The 19044-nt window shown below is 43.3% G+C and overlaps 1 protein-coding gene and 1 long non-coding RNA gene across 7 annotated transcripts in view; one reads left to right on the top strand and one right to left on the bottom strand.

The window, feature by feature from the left end:
* Window positions 1–19044, bottom strand: part of LOC101965594 (aldehyde oxidase-like) — a gene marked incomplete in the record, with an annotated part of 249943 nt that overhangs the window by 150391 nt on the left and 80508 nt on the right.
* LOC120892793 (uncharacterized) lies at window positions 1962–17103 on the top strand. Of its 6 annotated transcripts, none has more exons than XR_013424232.1 (8): window positions 1962–6688; window positions 8674–10359; window positions 12217–12282; window positions 12382–12956; window positions 13514–13657; window positions 13877–14047; window positions 14762–14913; window positions 16673–17103. It is a non-coding gene; the product is annotated as an uncharacterized LOC120892793 (long non-coding RNA). The 6 variants fall into 6 exon arrangements; XR_013424231.1 differs by having other exon boundaries at window positions 1965–6688; window positions 12382–12468; window positions 12852–12956; window positions 13514–14047; XR_013424228.1 differs by having other exon boundaries at window positions 1965–6688; window positions 12382–12468; window positions 12616–12956; window positions 13514–14047.

The raw sequence follows: 19044 nt of genomic DNA, 5'->3' as shown, positions 1-19044 counted from the left end.
TCCTGGCCCCTCCAGGCTCCCTAGGGGACAAGGTCGCCCTGCCGCATGCTTGGTCCCATTGCCCTCCCTTGGCCCAGTGCCCTGCTCCCGAAGCCCGGCCCACCCCCGCCCCCCCACCTTACCCCCCCCCCCCCCCCGCCCCGGCCCCTGGCAGTGGACCTGTGCCTTGAGCCTACCTCCCCCGGTGCCATGGCCTCCGCGTCCTTCCCTCCCAGGCCCCGTCCATTCCCTTGAGTCCTTGAGTCCGGCCGGGCCCTCACACGTGCTCTCCCTTTCCAGGGCCTGGCTCCTTGCTTGAGCCCAGGCTGCTGTTCTGGAGGACCTTGTCCCTGTCCCAGGATGTCAGGCCCCTCGCTTGGGCCCCCTCCTGCGCCTCCCCTCTGTTCCCCTGATGCTCTGTGGATCCTTGCGCTGCCCGCAACCACCCCCTCCCCTGATGGCCCCTCGCCTGGGCTCCTCCATTGGGTCCGGGCTCTCCCCACACCCAGGCTTGGGACCCAGTGTCTCCGCACACCGTGCCCTCCTTTGGCTCTCAAGTTGGTTCCCGGTCCCTTTCCGAGGAACTACTCCCCGCGGGCAGCGGAGTGGCCTTGGCTGGCCTGTGCGCCCCACAGGCTCCCCGTAGGAAACACAGCCCTGGCCCTCGCCCCGGCCCCCTTGCTGCCCGAAGCCTGACACCTGGCAGTGGACGTGAGCCTTGCGCCGATTTCCCCGGCTCCGTGCCCTTCCCATCCCCGCCCCCTACCCCAACCCAGCCCTCGCCGAGCCCGACCCTTCGCGCTCCAGTCCCCTGAGCCCCTGAGGGGGTTCCTCCTGTCGCGTGGCGTGGCGTGGCGTGGCGTCGTGTCCCAGCCGGGGGCCCCTTGCTAGGGCCCCCTAGCGCGCTCCCCTCGGTGTCCCTCGTGCCTCTCACTGTCTCCTCATCCTCGCGCCGCCCCCTTCCTCCCCTTCCCTGCCTTCCCTGCCTTCCCCTAGCGCGCGGCGGTCGGTCGGTCGGTCGGTCGGTCCGTTGGTCGGTCCGTCGGTGGGTGGGTGGCTTGGGCTCGTCGTCCTCCTTCGGGTCCGTCCCCTGCCTGGGCTCCTTGCTTGGGTCCTGGCTCTCACCCCCTCTCCGCACGCACCCGTGACCCCGCGCCGAGCCCTCCCGTCGCCCTCCTCCAGGCCCCCGTCCCTTGCCAGGCCCCCTGTGCCAGGTCCCTGTCCCGTGATTCTCATCTGGGCCAGGGCGCCTTAAGGGAAACAGGCCCGCCCCTCGCCTGGGACCCGGGTCCCACAGCCTTGACACCTGGCCTTAGACCTGGGCCTCGAGCCCCCCTCCCCCTGTTGGCACCACCTCCCTCCCCTCCCAGGCCCTGTCCACACCCCTGAGCCAACCTGCTCCAGCCCTTAGCCCCCTGCTCTGCCGTCCCCAGGCTGCCTCCTGGCTTGAGCCTGTGCTGTCCCTTGTGGCTCAGCGGGACCTGGGGCTTTGAAAACGGGGCCCTTGCTTGGCCCCTCTCCCTGCACTTCTTGGCTCGCGTGCACTGCCCGGTCCTGGTGCCGCCCGCCTGCCCGCCCTGGGCCTTCTCTGCTTTGCCCTTGCCGGGGGTCCCCATCTAGATCCCCAGCCTGGGCTCCTTGCTTGAGTCCCGGCCCCCCGCCCCTCCGCCCCACGCCCCTCAGACCCCACCGCGTCCCCCACTGTCCCTGCCCCTGCCAGACCCCTTGGCCAGGATGCTCCCCTGCTCCCAGGCAGTGGGCCGGGCCTCCTGGCCCCTCCAGGCTCCCTAGGGGACAAGGTCGCCCTGCTGCATGCTTGGTCCCATTGCCCTCCCTTGGCCCAGTGCCCTGCTCCCGAAGCCCGGCCCACCCCCGCCCCCCCAACTTACCCCACCCCCCCCCGCCCCTGGCAGTGGACCTGTGCCTTGAGCCTACCTCCCCCGGTGCCATGGCCTCCGCGCCCTTCCCTCCCAGGCCCCGTCCATTCCCTTGAGTCCTTGAGTCCTGCCGGGCCCTCACACGTGCTCTCCCTTTCCAGGGCCTGGCTCCTTGCTTGAGCCCAGGCTGCTGTTCTGGAGGACCTTGTCCCTGTCCCAGGATGTCAGGCCCCTCGCTTGGGCCCCCTCCTGCGCCTCCCCTCTGTTCCCCTGATGCTCTGTGGATCCTTGCGCTGCCTGCAACCACCCCCTCCCCTGATGGCCCCTCGCCTGGGCTCCTCCATTGGGTCCGGGCTCTCCCCACACCCAGGCTTGGGACCCAGTGTCTCCGCACACCGTGCCCTCCTTTGGCTCTCAAGTTGGTTCCCGGTCCCTTTCCGAGGAACTACTCCCCGCGGGCAGCGGAGTGGCCTTGGCTGGCCTGTGCGCCCCACAGGCTCCCCGTAGGAAACACAGCCCTGGCCCTCGCCCCGGCCCCCTTGCTGCCCGAAGCCTGACACCTGGCAGTGGACGTGGGCCTTGCGCCGATTTCCCCGGCTCCGTGCCCTTCCCATCCCCGCCCCCTACCCCAACCCAGCCCTTGCCGAGCCCGACCCTTCGCGCTCCAGTCCCCTGAGCCCCTGAGGAGGTTCCTCCTGTCGCGTGGCCTGGCGTGGGGTGGCGTGGCGTCGTGTCCCAGCCGGGGGCCCCTTGCTAGGGCCCCCTAGCGCGCTCCCCTCGGTGTCCCTCGCGCCTCCCACTGTCTCCTCATCCTCGCGCCGCCCCCTTCCTCCCCTTCCCTGCCTTCCCTGCCTTCCCCTAGCGCGCGGCGGTCGGTCGGTCCGTCGGTCGGTCCGTCGGTGGGTGGGTGGCTTGGGCTCGTCGTCCTCCTTCGGGTCCGTCCCCTGCCTGGGCTCCTTGCTTGGGTCCTGGCTCTCACCCCCTCTCCGCACGCACCCGTGACCCCGCGCCGAGCCCTCCCGTCGCCCTCCTCCAGGCCCCGTCCCTTGCCAGGCCCCCTGTGCCAGGTCCCTGTCCCGTGATTCTCATCTGGGCCAGGGCGCCTTAAGGGAAACAGGCTCACCCCTCGCCTGGGCCTCTTCCTTTCCCTGGCCCCCGGGTAGTTCACCCTTAACCCTGACACCTCCCCATAGACCTGTGCCTGGAGCCCCTCTCCCCTTTTTGGTACAATCCCCTTCCCTTCTTCATCGATGTTTACACCCCTGTGCCCCCTTCTCAAGCCCTTAACCTTTTTTGAGACTCTCTGTCTTGGCTCCTGGCTTGAGCCTCTGCTGGCCCTTGAGACTCAGTGTGTCCATTGGCTTTTAAAGCAGGGCTCTTGGTTGTCTGCCTCTTTTGTCCCCTTGTTTTGTGTATTCTTTCTGTCCTTGTGCTGCCCTCCTGCTCTACCTGGCCCTTCCTTCCCTGCTCTGCTCTTGCCCGGGCCCTTCTCTAGTTCCCTATGGTGTTTCCTTTCCTGTGTTCCATCCCCACATTTTTTTCTTCTGCACTCACTGCATCCACACACTGTGCCTGCCCTTCTTCCCAGTCCTAGACCTTCTCTCTTCAGGACCCCTTTGTCTGACCCCTCTTCGATGATGCTTGTCTGGACAGGTGAGTGGGCTTGACCTCTTGACCCCTTTGGGCTTTCTTGGGGACAAGTACCTCTTCCCCTTTCCCTCCTTCAGCAGAGACCCCTAATCCTCCCATGATCTCAATCTTTTGGTTTGGCCCCACTTCAGTGCCTCTTCTTTTTTCTCCTTCTCTCCTTGGATTCTTGGTTGCACACACTGAAGACTTATATTTCATATTTGTCCTGGGCCTGGAGCCTTTGTTTCATGGCTTACATTACCTGCTTTCTTCCCTTGCCTTGTCTACTTTACTGAGCTCCATTCCCCACCTCTTAGTCCTTGACTTTACCTTCCCTGTAGTGGCTCCTGGCTTGAGCCTCTAGTGGCTCTTGTGCCTCTTTGCTGTTTTCCTGGGCTCTAGTCTATTAGTGTGCCTTGCCTATCATCTCTGACTTCTCCCTTTTTCTTGCTTTTTTATTTTTTCTCATCCTTCTTGACCCAGGAGACATGTGCATTTTATCAGTGATATGTTAGTTTGAAATGGCTCATCAAGATACACTGAGATTTTATGGGAGATATGTCATTTGATTGATCTTGAAGCCCATGCTTGAAAGTATTTAGAATTTAGTGTATGCTTAATAAACAGTTTGTGAATTATTAAAACAGTGAGTATATCCTATTAGTCTAAGGAGACCAGTGTCAGATATTGTCATTTGTTTCTTAAGAAATTTTATTCTACCATTCATTTTTTTAATGCAATGCAGTTTTTTGAAAATTAATACAAGGATGCCTTTCAGGATATCATTGGAATTAATCAGGAGAAATGCAATGAAGGCTGAGAAGAGGGACACATTCCCTTTCTAATGGAAGCAGATCTCATATCAACTCCTTCCCTCCTTGCTTTAAATACACACACTCCCACTGTGGGATTTTGGTAGAGCTGCCACTCACAGTGGGTATCATCTCAACACAGTTATTTGTCCACGTTGTAGTACAATGAACATATTGTTTCTCCTCCCTCCAATTATCAGTGTTGGTGAACTCCATAGGACCCAATCATGCCAAAATTTGTGAGATGAACCAAATAATAATTCTAAGCTGAAACATCAGCAATTTCATAGCAGAAGAATGATCTACAAGGGCAGAAACTCACAGTAATTTTAGACATGTATTACAAAATACAACATAGGCTGCAATTGAAATGATGGCCAAATGAAGACAATTCCATCAATGTTCATTTTCCTTACTTCTTTCTTTCCTTCTTTTCTTCCTTCCTTCTCCCTGCTCTCAATATTTTGCTCCTTTCTTGACATTGGCCAGTACCAGGGACAATGTCCTGTCCATGGATGGTGGTGGCAATTGCAGGTCAAGGAAGTGTAGTAAGGTGGGACATTGGCAACATAAAGGGATTGCGCACAGAAGCAAATATATTGAAGATGTTAGGCTAGGGTCTTACTGATAGAGAAGTCAATGCAAGTATGGCAGAAAGGAAGGCCTGAGTGGACATGAACTTGAGTGAAATGCAATAAGACATTTAATCAAAGATGCAGATAAAAGGCAAAAACTAAATAGCAACACCCCAGCATAGTGAAAATACCCTAGTATCCAGACTTTGATTTCTAAACATTATTCTCACTACAAACATTCAAGTCTTCATAGAGAAATGGCTAACCTAGAGCTAAGCACACACACAAAAAAGAATATAAAATATGAAAGAGTAATTATAGCATCTTTCTTTGTCATAAATGAAGGAAGTAATATAAGATAGGTGAAAATGTCAAAAACCTGATGGGTTCCTGTTGTCCACATATGCAATAATTTGTGCATCAAAAGAAGTATTCATGTGAATATATTCACATTAAAATAAACCATTGAACTAATAGGAATAACCAAATGGAAATAGAAAGTATTTTATAGTTGGATGTATAATAAAGATAGAAGAATTGAAGCAATTGAAAAATCACCATTCCTTATCCATGATAGCAATAATAGTTAAGTAGTGCTGAATAGAATGTGGGATGAGGAATGGGAGATTTGAATGGCCCTGAATTTTGTCCACACAATCAAATTATTAATTATAGAGTAAAGCATTAAAAAGAACAACTTTGGCAGTAGCCATTTTTGTCAAGTGGTCAAAAGTAATGTCATCAATATTGAGACCAATTTGCTCATGTACTATCTGATAGGAGGCAGCGAGAAGAATAGCAGCTCTCTTCTGTGATAATCTCATCCAAAATGCATAATGAGGTTCTCATCAGAAAAAATATAAAACAAAAGCAGAGTGAGAAACATTCTACAAAATGAATGTCCTGAAATTTTTCATCTTAAAATCAGTAAGGTCAAGGAGAGAAAGATATTGCTCCAGATTGAGGGAAATTGAAGAGAATTGACAACCGGGTACAAAGTGAGATCCTAGCATGGGTGCATTCATTAAGAAGGATGTGATTGGAAAATTGGCAAAAACTTGAGAGGTCCCTTGGTGAAATTTACTTTAAATTTTCAAGAGAAAAAGACCAGTTTTTTTAAAAAGTTTCTTTTTTAGTTTGCAGTTTTCTCTAATATCTCGTGTGTGTACCTGTAGAAGGACCAGGGCAGTAGAGTGCTTCCTCTAATTGGCTAGTTATATCTCACTCCAAATAATCATTGATATTGGAATTGGATATTTAGTTAGACATACTGTTATGGTGTCAGACATCCTTGGAAAGATCCTATGTTAATGCATTAATATTTAGAAGTGAAACAGATTATAAGAGCTGTATGGTAATCAGTCCATCCTGTTTGATGGACTGACTGGGTGGTAACTATAGTCAGGTGGGGCATGGCTGGAGGACAGGGGACACTGGGGATGTTCCCTGGGAGGTTGCTTCTTCACTGAGGACCCCGTTTGTTTTGGATGTTTGGTGTCCCCCAAAAGCTCATGTGTGGGTCTATGCAAGAAGGTTTAGAGGAGAAATTATTGGGTTCTGAGGGTCTTAAATCAATAAGTGATGGTATTAACTGAGTGATTACTGAAAGCAGATAGGGTGTAGCTAGAGGGGATGGGCCATTGGGGGCATGTCTTTGGGATATATATTTTATATCCGGCACAGTGGAATCTCTCTCAGCTTCCTGATCATCGTGTGATCCACCTCCCCCCACCACACTCTTCCACCATGATGTTAAGCCTCATCGTGAGTCTGCAAGAATGGAGCCTGCTGTCTATGGACTAAGACCTCTGAAATGGTGAGCCCCCCATCAACAAAATTTTTCTCCTAAAATTGTTTTGTCAGGTACTTTTAGTCATAGCAGTGAAAAAGCCGAATAAAACAGACCTTTTCCTGGTCATGCAGAATTAGGGCAGGACACAGGAGGACAAGTCAAACTGGTTGGAAGCAGAGGACTTTCATTTTCCCAAGGAGCCAGAGCACCATGACAGATGGCTGGGCAATCTACATAGTAGAACTCAAGGCAATAGCCTAGACAGATTCCCTACCAAAGAGACGTTAGGAACACTACCTGGGCAGTCCCCATGTGGCCCAGATCTTTGCTCTAATTGGGATGCATCCATGTAAACTTAGCCTTAGGAGCCCAAAACTTGTGCTGGGACCCATAGATTTTGACATTGGTGACTATGAGTGAGTTCCACATCCAATGGCCAGGGACAATAGAAGTTTCCCCTGCATGACTTGCTCCTCTACGATTCCCAAGAATGGGGAGGCCTGAGGCTAGAATCAGGGTTTGTCTGTTACAGAGAGTTATGGAAGGCAGGGATTAGATGATTAAAACTGACTCTCAAAATGACTTACTGCCATTATAATATTACTCCCCAAGTGAGCATAGGTGGGTCCCCCAGTTTTCTCACTTTTTAAAATCATGATCCTTCTTATAGCTTCCCTGCTTTTTGGACCACCAGGGATATAGGAATAAAACCTAAGAGATTTTGGTTATTTGGGCTTATGCAATTGTCGAATCTCTCTTGACTGTCTCATTTTCCTTTTTTCCCAGAAAGAGGAGTTTATACAGATAGCAGCATTTGGAGATGTCCTTTCAACTTTGTCACTCTTCTAAGTAGATAACATGTTAATCTGGTATTGATAGTGTTGGCCATTGACAAACTGACCAGTCCTAATGGAGGCCTGTGTGGGCCTCTGTGGCAGCCACTACTCACACAAACCTTTCAATATCCACAAAGTTCCTCCCCTTTCTGGCTTTCAAATGCAAAGTCAAATCAAACTTAAAATCTGAAGGGAAAATTTCCTAGTGCTCAACAGCTTGGAAATTGTACTCATTGTTTGTTCAAATTTTCCCTGGTATAGTTTAAATAAAAGATATAGACAACATATATCATACAGACAACATATATCACTTCAGTAGGTAAAGGTGTAAATCTGAATGAAAAAACTTACTGTTAAGGCTGGGGTTTTTTTCTTCTTTTTTTTCAGATATCTGTAATTAGTAAAGTCTGGACAGATAGGTTTTATTGGAAATTGAAAAGATATCTGTTGAGATCTGTTTAGATTTGAGGTGTAATGGCCAATAGCATAAAACAAGAAATACATATTGACCTAAAACACAAATTTATAGTGCCTGGAATATTTTTCAAGAGAAAACTAAATTAAAGTATAAAGAAGTATGAAATAAAATAAATAGACCAAAATCTTATTAATGAGGCTTCTCTTTCAATATTCTTGACAGCTATGGCTCAAATAATACTCTTCCATGGCACCAATGTTATCAGGTAGAGGGAGGGAATACCTTTATGAAGTTCCACCTTTTCTGCCTATGTTCTCAAACTAACTTTTTGTTCAGAAAAATATAATCTTACAAAACTCTTTGCAGTGTCTCCCCTGGAAATACCAGGAACTGCCAAACCCAATATCTTTAGAAAAATGTGTTAAACCAGATCGATTGACTTTAAGGGGGTAATCTTCCCCTCATTCATTTAGATGACTTTGCTCATGGTTGTGATATTATAACCAGAGGGGCACAAGCATTTTTAATTAAAAAATAGCTGTGAATTAAAGGATTCATTTTACCATGTGGAACTAAGAGACCAGAATATATTTATTTCAAGCAAAATAACAAGTTCTAAATTTTAAGGTCTGGGTAAACCAAGGATCATTTTATGTAATAATGTAATAGGATTATGTTTCACAAGTAATATCTAGGTTGTTAGCCACCTTATTCTCACAATCTCAATAAAATTCAGTTGAATTTCTTGTACACAGCATGCTGCAACTGACAACGCTGGAGTCTGGCCTAACGGATGCTTTTCTAAAGAGTCAAGTTCACTTGAAACTCATAAGAGGTAAAGAGTTTTACTTCCTAAATTCTGTATCTACCACTAGTTATGTGACCATAAACAACCCATACAAAGGTTTCTAATTTCTATGATCATTATCTGTAAATGAGATGGTGTGCTTTGCCCGGAGGAAGCAACTTGCTTACTTCCTGGGAGGATCTCTCCCATGTTGCCCAGGTCTGTAAGTTCACATGGTGTGCACACACACACTGTGATCACACACTGAGGAGGAGCTGTCTGGAGTGTTCAGGGAGCAATTGGTCCCTAAACACTTGGTAAGAATCTGTGTGTTGAGCGGCTTTCAAACTTCAAGAGTCTACCGGTAAGTAAAACTCAAAGAAAATGAAAGATGAAAGATGTAAAGTTAGCAATTTTTGTGATTATAAACACAATCAAAAACACCAAGAAATGGACAGGAGTGTTAGCTTAGTGAGAGGTTGGTTCACTGATGAAATTTCCCTTTGGTAAATTAAATTTAATTATAAATAAATTTTTGAAGTTTTTTTTTATATACCTCCTATATTATGTGATCTTGATGTAGGTCATTTATGACCCATAGTGATATATTTGTCCTCTAAAAGACTAGAAATTCAGGTTAAGCTAGCTTCCACATTTATGTTGTGTCCAGAAATGCAAATGAGTAAATATAGACTAAAACAGAATGTATGTGAAATGATGTGATTGTTTTTTTAGTGATAGAAAATCTATGAAGTTTCAGTCAGTTTTCACAATATTAGCTTGTCATAACCTCATGCAACATCCTAGACATCCCAGTATGTTTATCTAGGCAGTGTTTCATGAGGAGTAGGTGAACACTAGCAGAAACAATTTGCTTCATTAATGTTTTTGATGCCATATCATTTACTGTTGTCTTCTTGTTATACAATTGTTATGCCAGTGGATATACTTCTAATTAGATTCAAAGCATGAATACCCCTCTATGACTGTATCAGTGAAGAACAAAAAGAAAGAGATAAAGGATTGAGATACAGAACTTTTACAAAACCTCTGATAAAAAGATTTCCACTAGAATGTACAAAGCTGTAAAGAGACAGACCAATCTTAATCACATAATATCAATGGCAGGAGAGCTAATCTGAACTCTTCAAAAGGTAAGATGGAGATCCACAGGTATCCCAAATGAAGGTATGTATAGCATTATGATAATTTTAACATCTTCTATGAACCACAAATTTTGATACATTATTTTTATCATAAGATGCAAGATCATTATATGTATACAATAAATTGGAAGAATGGGTCTGATGAAATTTATGTATTTAGTATTATACTTGAATAGAGCTTAAGGAAAATAACTCAAAATTCTGTTTTCAGTACTTGACTTCCCTCTATTTTCCTTGTATATCTTCATATATGTACTTCAGTATACAAAATTATTTATTAGTGAACACTCTGAAATCAGGGTAATTAATTTTTAATGACAAGTCTTAAATGCATAATGTATAACAAATTCATTTATTACCTACTAGTCGTGTCCAGTTTCACATGAATAATTGCAATTTAATGCTGCTGAAGAACAGCTGCTGCTTTTCGTCTTTCCTCTGACTTCTCTTCTTGTGCCAGTGGTCTATCTACAGTGCAGCCTATCCAGGTGAAGGGTTTATTACTATACAACATCACATGTGACGGTTCAATAGAATGTAAATCTTAACCATTAATGGGAAAGACAACACAGAATGTCAAATTCAGAATTTTTCCATATTCAAGATTAACTGTTTTCTGATTTGACCTTTTTAAAAAATTAATAAGTTATACTGTGTTATGAAATAAGTAGGCATTATTAATAGTTTTCTCTATTAGCTAAGAATCCCACAAGAAAGGCACATTGACTTGATGCCACAATATTTTAAAAGTTAAAATTTATAGAATCAAACTTGTTTTTTTGTGAAAAAAAGTAAAAATTGCTAATGCAAAATCAATTCTACCATGTTTTGTTTGTTTGTTTGTTGTTGTTGTTTCCAATTTGGAGCCAGGGATTGAACTGAGGGGCCCTTAGCCACTGAGCTACATCCCTAGCCTCCTGTTTTATTTTTTATTTTGAGACAGGTTTTTGCCAAGTTGCTTTCATTTCCCTGCACACTGCCCTGTTTAGAGGAAAGCATTTTATTTGAATGATCAAGAACTGAATATGGGTAGTATAACACAAGCCACCCTGAAAGAAGGTGGTGGAATCTGTTTTGGTTTTTTGTTTTAATATTTATTTATTTATTTAGGTGTAGATGGACAGAACACAATGCCTTTGATTTATTTCATTTTTTATGTGGTGCTGAGGATCGAACCCAGGTCCTTCCGGTGCTAGGGGAGCGCTCTACCGCTGAGCTACAATCCCAGCCCTGCAATCTGTTGTTTTGATAGTTTCTACGTGCTGACAGATATCTTGACTTCAGCTTCAAAACTGTCACAAGTGTGTCTTCCACCTCCCTTATTTTCTTGGGCTTCAGTTCCACGTACCAATTTCCTGTTTAAACGTTGTCATATCATAATCTTAAAATCAACATATCTGAGGTCTGAGATTAATTTTATTATCTTCTATTCAGATCAAATATTCTCATAATCTTCTTTTTGAAGGACCCATGCCAGCCCCGAAGTTAACAATAAACTCCATATAGTCGCATTTAGGAACTTCCATACTGTGACCCAGTCTACTCCTATTTAAGGAAATTTTCTATGTTCTTACTCTTATTTTTACTTAGTTCTTGGAATTTTTTTTTTTTCCAATTTGGCACGGGGATTGAACTGAGGGACCCTTGGCCTCTGAGCTACATCCTTAGCCCCTTGTTTTATTTTTTATTTTGAGACAGGTTTTTGCCAAGTTGTTCAAGGCCATACAAAGTTGCAGGGGCTGAATTTGAACTTGTGATCCTCCTGCCTTAGCCTCCCTAGCCTTTGGATTGTTCTATTCTTTTTCTCAACCCCTTCCTCAGGTAGTCTACACCCCTCTTTCATAACATCTCTTCAATAATTTAAACCAAAAAACACATTTGATACTTTGGGCCATAGAGATTGATTGATGAACAGGCAAATGACTAAGATGCTAGTAAATATTTTTTAGAAATGTTTCTCAGAAAAGCAGCTTCATTATCCAACATAATCCTTCTATAGTTGCTACTGCTTTCTTATATCTGAAAAGGATGTAAATTTAGGCTTAAGCAGAAAGCAAGGGGAAATTAAGAGAAACTAGACTCTGAATGACATTGTTGAACCACTAGATCATGACTGACCAGAAACCTATTCTTTCTTGGATTTTACATTTGTTAGTAAAAATATTGCCTGTGTCATTTGAGCTAGTTTAAGTTATGTATTTTTTTTCTTGCAATCTAAACATTCCGAAAAAGTACATCTTTCAGTTTGTGATTTCCCTTTTATGTGGATCTTACCATTCATTGGATTATTAGGTGTTTTATTCCAATCTATGTTATAATGGTATGTATTTCTTACTTTCTATCAGGCCAGAAATTTGGAACTTTCAAAGCTGTACACCAAGTGTGTTTATGACATCCATTTCACAATGCAGGTGACCTTGCTTATCTGTCATTCCTTTACACAAGTAAATCTCATATTATTGCACTTTGCTTTACTGCATTTTTGAGATATTTTATTTTATTTTTTATAGATTGAAGGTTTATAGCAGCCGTGCATTAAGAAGTTGATTAGCTGGGATGATGATTAGGCTTTTTACCAATAAAGAATTTAAATTAAGGTACGTGTACTGGCTTTTAGACATAATGCTATCACACACATAACAGACTCATAACTTTTATATGCACTGTGAAAGAAAACTTTAATGTGCACTGGGAAACCAAAGAATTGTGTGTGTTAATTTATTGCACTATATGCTTCATTGTAGTGATCTGGAGCAACCCACAATACCTCTGAAGTATGCCTATATATTAAATTCTTATTAGTCTGATTTGAGACTGAGTTCTAATAAGTCATTCATGGAAAGGTAAAGAAATAAATGCATTCCAGGAAAAAGGCATAGCTTGTGAAAAGGCATAGAATTATGAATGGCACATGCCATTTTATTTATTTTTTTAATGAGTTTTAAAATCTTTATTTTATTTATTTATATGTGGTGCTGAGGATCGAACCCAGGGCCTGACCCACTATAGGAGAGTGTTCTACCGCTGAGCCACAACCCCAGCAACACACATGCCATTTTCAAGAAACTTCGGGCTGTTCTCTAAGGTGAGAGCAGAAGAGACACATTTGCACAATCAATACTTGAGAACCAAATGGAGTGACCTGTTTCCAAATTTGTTATTATCTTTCTCAAGTTTTGTTTAAAACCAACCAACAAAATTAACAAGCATAAAACCAACCTTTGTTGTGATCCCAACTTCCCTCTTATTCTTATCTTCATGCTGAGTTGGGGTTCAAATTTTATCATTTATTTCTTTCTAATATCTAGCACTTTAAATTGTGTTGATTTCTATTCCCACCAGTACATTTCCCTATACAGGGAGAATACAAACTCTTAAGTAGCCTGCAGTTAATCCTTCTTTAGTTCTGACCCATATTCAAAGAATGTAATTGGCTTCATTGAGTATTATAAAAAAATATTTTGGCAATTAGACAGATTATTGTTGATATTTAAGTGGATGGATCACAATGAAAATCCATTTACAAGGTCTTGAATGTGAAGTGAATTGTTAAGCAGAAGAGGGTTTAAGTGCCTACATATTTTTTAAAATTTATTTTTTAGTTGTAGTTGGACACAATACCTTTGTTTTATTTATTTTTAGGTGGTGCCGAGGATCGAACCCAGGGCCTGTCACGTGGTAGGCGAGCGCTCTGTAGCTGAGCTACAACTCCAACACCCTAAGTACCTACTTTTTAAAAAAGAAGGAGTTTAATTCTATCTAGTAAAATAGGAAACTCACGAAATGGTAAGCTACAGAAATATCCAATTGTATGCTTTTTGTTGTTTTTTTCACTTTGGGAAGCTATTTTGCTAAAAGTATATGTTCTGAGAAATACAGAACTCTGTTCCAATAATTAAGTTCTTCTCTTCAGTGGGAAATCAGGCCGTCTATATTCTGAACTATCTTCCTGTTTTGAGACAGGAATTCTGCACTTTATTGTTGCCATCTGCATTGTTTTTTTAGGGTCCAATACTGAGAGCACTAGAAGGAAATCGGAAGCCTGTAGGAGACAGTGCAGCTATCCCCCTTTGAGCTTCCTACCTGTCCGCCTGTCCTTCACATGAGCATCATCTGTCCCAGCTTCTTCACTCCAGTCAGCAGCAACTAACGGCAATTCAGTTTTTTTCATTTCCTGTGAGTTAGTATCACAGTGTATACTCAGAAACACTGGAATCAGTCAACTAGTCCTCTAGTCAACTAGTCCTCTAGTAAAGCCATTACTATGTCCTTGGGATCTCTCTTTGGTTTTAATAATTATTATTACAACTTAACTTCTTCTAATTTTAATAAGTATTAAAACAATTTTTAACTGTGTGATAGCTCTGAGTTCTGTTTTTCACTGTCAGTTACCTAGCTAATAATTTTGCACTTAGTTAACAATTATTTTGAATTCTCATTGTTCAAATAATTAGTATACAGAATTCAAGTAATGAAGCAGAACCAGGAGGGTCATATATATATATGCATATTTATGTATATATGATTTATAGATAACATATATACATATGCATACACACATATTTGTACATATTCATTTACATATAGTTTGTTCCTTGGTATCTGCAGGGGATTGCCTCTAGTCCCCCACCCCAATGAATACCAAAATTTATGGATGCACAAGTCTCTAATATCAAACATTGTAGATATTTCCATATTACCTATATACATCCCCATATATACTCTAAAAAACATCTTAAAAACCTCTAGATTACTCATAATACCTAACACAATGTATCTGCTATGTAACACTGGATTTGGGGAGGAATAATGACAAGAGAAATGCCAATATGTGTTTAGTAAAGACAATTTTTTTTCCTATTTTTAAACTGTGGTTATTTGAATCCTTAGGTGCCGAATACACAGACATGGATAACCAATTGTGTATATGAATTGGCTGAGAGTGTTGTGGATGCCTGGTCATCATTTCTGAAATCAACACAATAGCCCATCCAGAAGGGTAGGCTGCAACTTTTTTCAGGCACGCAAGCTGCTGTCCACAGGTGAGATTTCTTCCTCAGGGTAGTCAGTTCCGCTCTTTCAGTTACTGAATCAGGTCCACCCAGTTCATCTAGAATAATCTCCTAAACTTAAAGTCAATTGATCATGGGTTTTAATCAACCCTACAAAATACCTCCACAGCAAAAGTAGATTGATGTGTGATGCTATAACTGGTGAATACAGCCTATCCAAATTGACATAGACCATGACCATCACAGTTAGGGTGGTTTCCTACCTTGATATGTACCTCCAACTCAGATAGACCTTCTACTATCTGTAGATTGCTGGACTTTTTTTTTTTTTTCCCCTGGCTGATTAAATAATGGGAAAGAATTGCTTGGTGAATTTCTCATTCTAATTCCCTGAAGAGATCACACACACACACACACAAAAAAGCTAAATCACCTGTGAATCTAAAGTGTGGACTCCAGCTCTTTGTCTTTGCATATTCTCGAGAGTGACCTATCTTTAGTAAATTTGCTTCTGTTCCTGCCTTTGGCTTCTTGTATTTGATTATTGTTAATAAATTTTGAGGAATCCAACTTAAGGTTTTACTGAACAACGAGCTATATTTTTGTTAAAATAGTGAATTAAATATGGTGTTCTTGATTGTTGCAATGTTATCAACCAGAATCTAATTTGCCTTTTAGCTTTCTGAATATTTTCATTAGATGCGTACATGTAAGAACTGCTCTAAATCTTTCTATGCTTTTCTGTTCTATTCATTTATTATTTTGGTCCAAGGCAAGATACCTAGTGAGTTCTCTGACCTTCAGTTACTTTCCATGTTTACTTCCCATGTTTCTGTGAGGTTGTAATAGAGAAGGTGAAGTACTCTGTACTTCAGGGACATTTACAAGGATTTCAAAAAGAGATGCACATAGCCATTCAGTTTCCTCTGTTCTAATATTTTAACTCAGTTTTCTATTTCTATTTAGAAAAGTTTTATTTGGCCTCTGGATTTATTTGTTGAACTTACTATTCGAATAAAAATCATCAAAGAAATTGTTTCCTTTGGAAGGCAGTTATAAAGAGATGTATGACGTTGATTTTCTAGATTTATTTTTCAGAATGATAAACATGAAAGAGATTGTTTGGCTTTTGTTTACTTAGCATTCCTAAGTAGCACTTATAGAACTTGCCTCCAACCCAGCCTTTACTAATGCTCTGAAAATAAATGCACTTGGATCCTAGTTTTAGTGCATCTGGTCATCATGCTGATATGACTATGGTCTCAATGCTATAGACTTGAGAATAATTTCCTGACTGCTGAGAACATAGTACCAGGGAATGTGGAATGAAAGCCTATTTAATGTTTCCTCCTGGACAAACTATACCATTCCATTCTGGAGTTTGTATCTGAAATGTCTAACTCAGTAAGCACAAAACACTGAGCAGAGGACAGATTGTTATTCTGCTAGATAGTCATCTCCTCATATAGACCCAGGAATGGATATTGGAATGAGAAACTAAGGACATAATAGTTTGGATAGACATGTGTATTAGTTTGTTAGGGATGATATAACAAAATACTACAGAATTTGTGGCTTATATAAAGGAAACATTTTTTTACTGTGTGGAATCTAAGAAGTCTAAGGAATATTTGATTCCTCCTGAGACCTCTCTGCTATGGTCCCTGAAATTAAAGAAAATGTGAGAAAATCACAGACTTGAGGAAGTTTCTGTCAATGGAAAATAAAGATATAGAAACAAACTGTACTTCAGTTTTACATCATCTATTGATATGCTTTTGACTTTCAGGATTTTGGTCAAGAAAAGATGATTATGCCGAAATGTATCCAGGAACGACCCCTTTAGTTGGACTACCTTCCTGTAGTAGACTGTCAAGGCTTTGCTTCCAGAGGACTCTTGTTGGATTACTCGTGCTGTTTCATCTCCAGGACTTGTGAAGAGCAGATAGATACTGGAACATAGATTCCCTCCACCCAGGATTGTCCACTAGTTAGTGGCTGACTGGTCCATAACCAGGAAGCCCAACATTCCATGTGGAAGCAGGACAAATTGCAGTAGTAAGAAACGAACACCCCCAAATAACCTTTCGCGTCAGATTAAAGTTGGAACTTCACTGAAAATTTCACCTTTGCTTGCTTTCTTCTCTGTTCATGTTCTATTCCCCCAACTCCTGTCCATTACTCTAGCAATGTGTCTTTCATAAAGTATTTGCATATAAATCTTTGACTCAATGTCTGATTCTGAGGAACTTACCTAATGCAACTTCTGTGATTAGATTTTATTCTAGTTTGTTTAAGTTCTTTAGAAGTAATTAAATATTAAATCCAGACACTGTGAAGTAAGAGGTTTAACAACTTCTCTGTCTTGTATCAGCTTAGGGTCTGGGCCATTCATTCTACTGAAAAAAGGCAAAAAAAATCTAATCAATCAGTCTTTAAATTAGAAAAATAAATAAATCCTGCCATGTGGGTAAGGACAGTACAGGCTTATAATCTCAGTGACCTAGAAGGCTGACATAAGAGGATTACAAATTCAAGATAAGGCGGGTAGGGTGACACACACCTGTAACTCCAGTGGCTGGGAAGGCTGAGAAAGGAGGATTGGGAGTTCTAAGCCAGCAACAGCAAAGGTGAGGTGCTACACAACTAAGTGAGACCCTGCCTCTAAATAAAATATGAAAAAGGGCTGGATATATGGCTCAGTGGTTGAGTACTCCTAAGTTCAATCCTGGTATGAAAAAAAAATTAAAGAGATGATTTAGCAACTTCATTAGATCAAGTCTCAAAACAAGAACTAAAAAGTACTGGAGATACATCTTGTAATGTTGTCAAAAACCAAAGTCCCATGATTTCAAGTTCAAATTTTAAAAACGCTAGGAAAAGTAGGGTCCAAGAAGGCCTCCCTTGGGGAAGTTCCTTGGAGGCCTCCTGGAAGCAGGACCCTCTGGGTGGAGTCTTCTGGAAGATCTATGCCAATGGATGAATACCAAGGTCCAGAGTTTGGAGTTGTAGCTGCTGGTGTCTGTTGTAAGGCCTTGCAGTGAGTGCAGTCAGGTGTGTAGTGGCAGCTGTGACCCAGTCTGGGAAGCTTGCCTGCCCTCCCCTGGCTGGACTTGATCTTCTACTTTGGCTTCTTGACTCTTTTGAATTCTAACTCCATGGGCAGACTCTGGGTCCCAAGAAGAAGAAGGTTGTAGGTGGGTTTGAAAGGAAGACAGGCAGAGGTGGGATTTAGTCAACTGCAAGGTGGTGCCAGGGCACCCCGGAAATAGCCTTGGGGAAATAGATAGCAGGGTACCACAGGAAGATCATTTCCCATCTGGGTACTCAAGGCTGATGTGTATCTGCTTAGAGATGCCCTGCTTGTAGAACACCCAATCCACCAGTGCCCTGGCTACCCACTTCTATTGAGAAGATGCTGCCAGTCCACCCTGCTGATAAGCAGAGCAAGAACAATCAGGGAGGGCACCCTTAGATCCAGACTTGACCCCCTTAGATCTGGACATGGTATCTCACCACCCAGCATCCCCAAACAGGAGTACACTACATGTAAAAATTTCACATTTTGGCAAAAATTTATTGAGAAAACAGAATAAAACACCAGCTCTGAAGTCTCCATGGTGGGGTAGGAAATCCAAGCTTTACTTCTAGGTATTCCTAACAAAACACTCCTCCAAAAATGGTTGCAGCAGAAATCTCAGCACTCCTGGGTCCCAAAGGTTGCAGACTCAAGCAGCCTCAGGGAATCTTGCACAGAAGGGCCGAGATCCACTCCCAGCAGCCTTGGCTGGTCTCCTGGCCTCTTGCGGGGGCAGGGAGAAGAGCACTCTTACAAGGGTCACCACCACCAGAGGTCTTGTGCTCAAGACCTCCCTCACACTTGCAGCTGGAACACAAGGAGCCCCAGAGGGTGGTCGATGGCGGGGCACCTTTGAGACCCTGACTTTCCTGGGGGAGCCTATGGCTTCTTCTGGGTTGCAGAAGCCCGGTCCAGTACAGGAATTTCTGTGACCTAGTGCAAGGTGCCATGTGCTTTTGGAAAGTCATCTTTCCATGACCAATTCCAGAGAAGAAGCCCTTGGGGTGTAGAATGCAGATTGCAGTGCAAGTCTTGGCTGTCATGGGTGATAACTTGTGGCTGGAGGTAGAAGGGCAGCAACT

Source organism: Ictidomys tridecemlineatus, chromosome 7 (assembly GCF_052094955.1).
Source record: "Ictidomys tridecemlineatus isolate mIctTri1 chromosome 7, mIctTri1.hap1, whole genome shotgun sequence".
Classification (NCBI taxonomy): domain Eukaryota; kingdom Metazoa; phylum Chordata; class Mammalia; order Rodentia; family Sciuridae; genus Ictidomys; species Ictidomys tridecemlineatus.
This window is presented reverse-complemented; position numbering and strand designations above follow the sequence as displayed.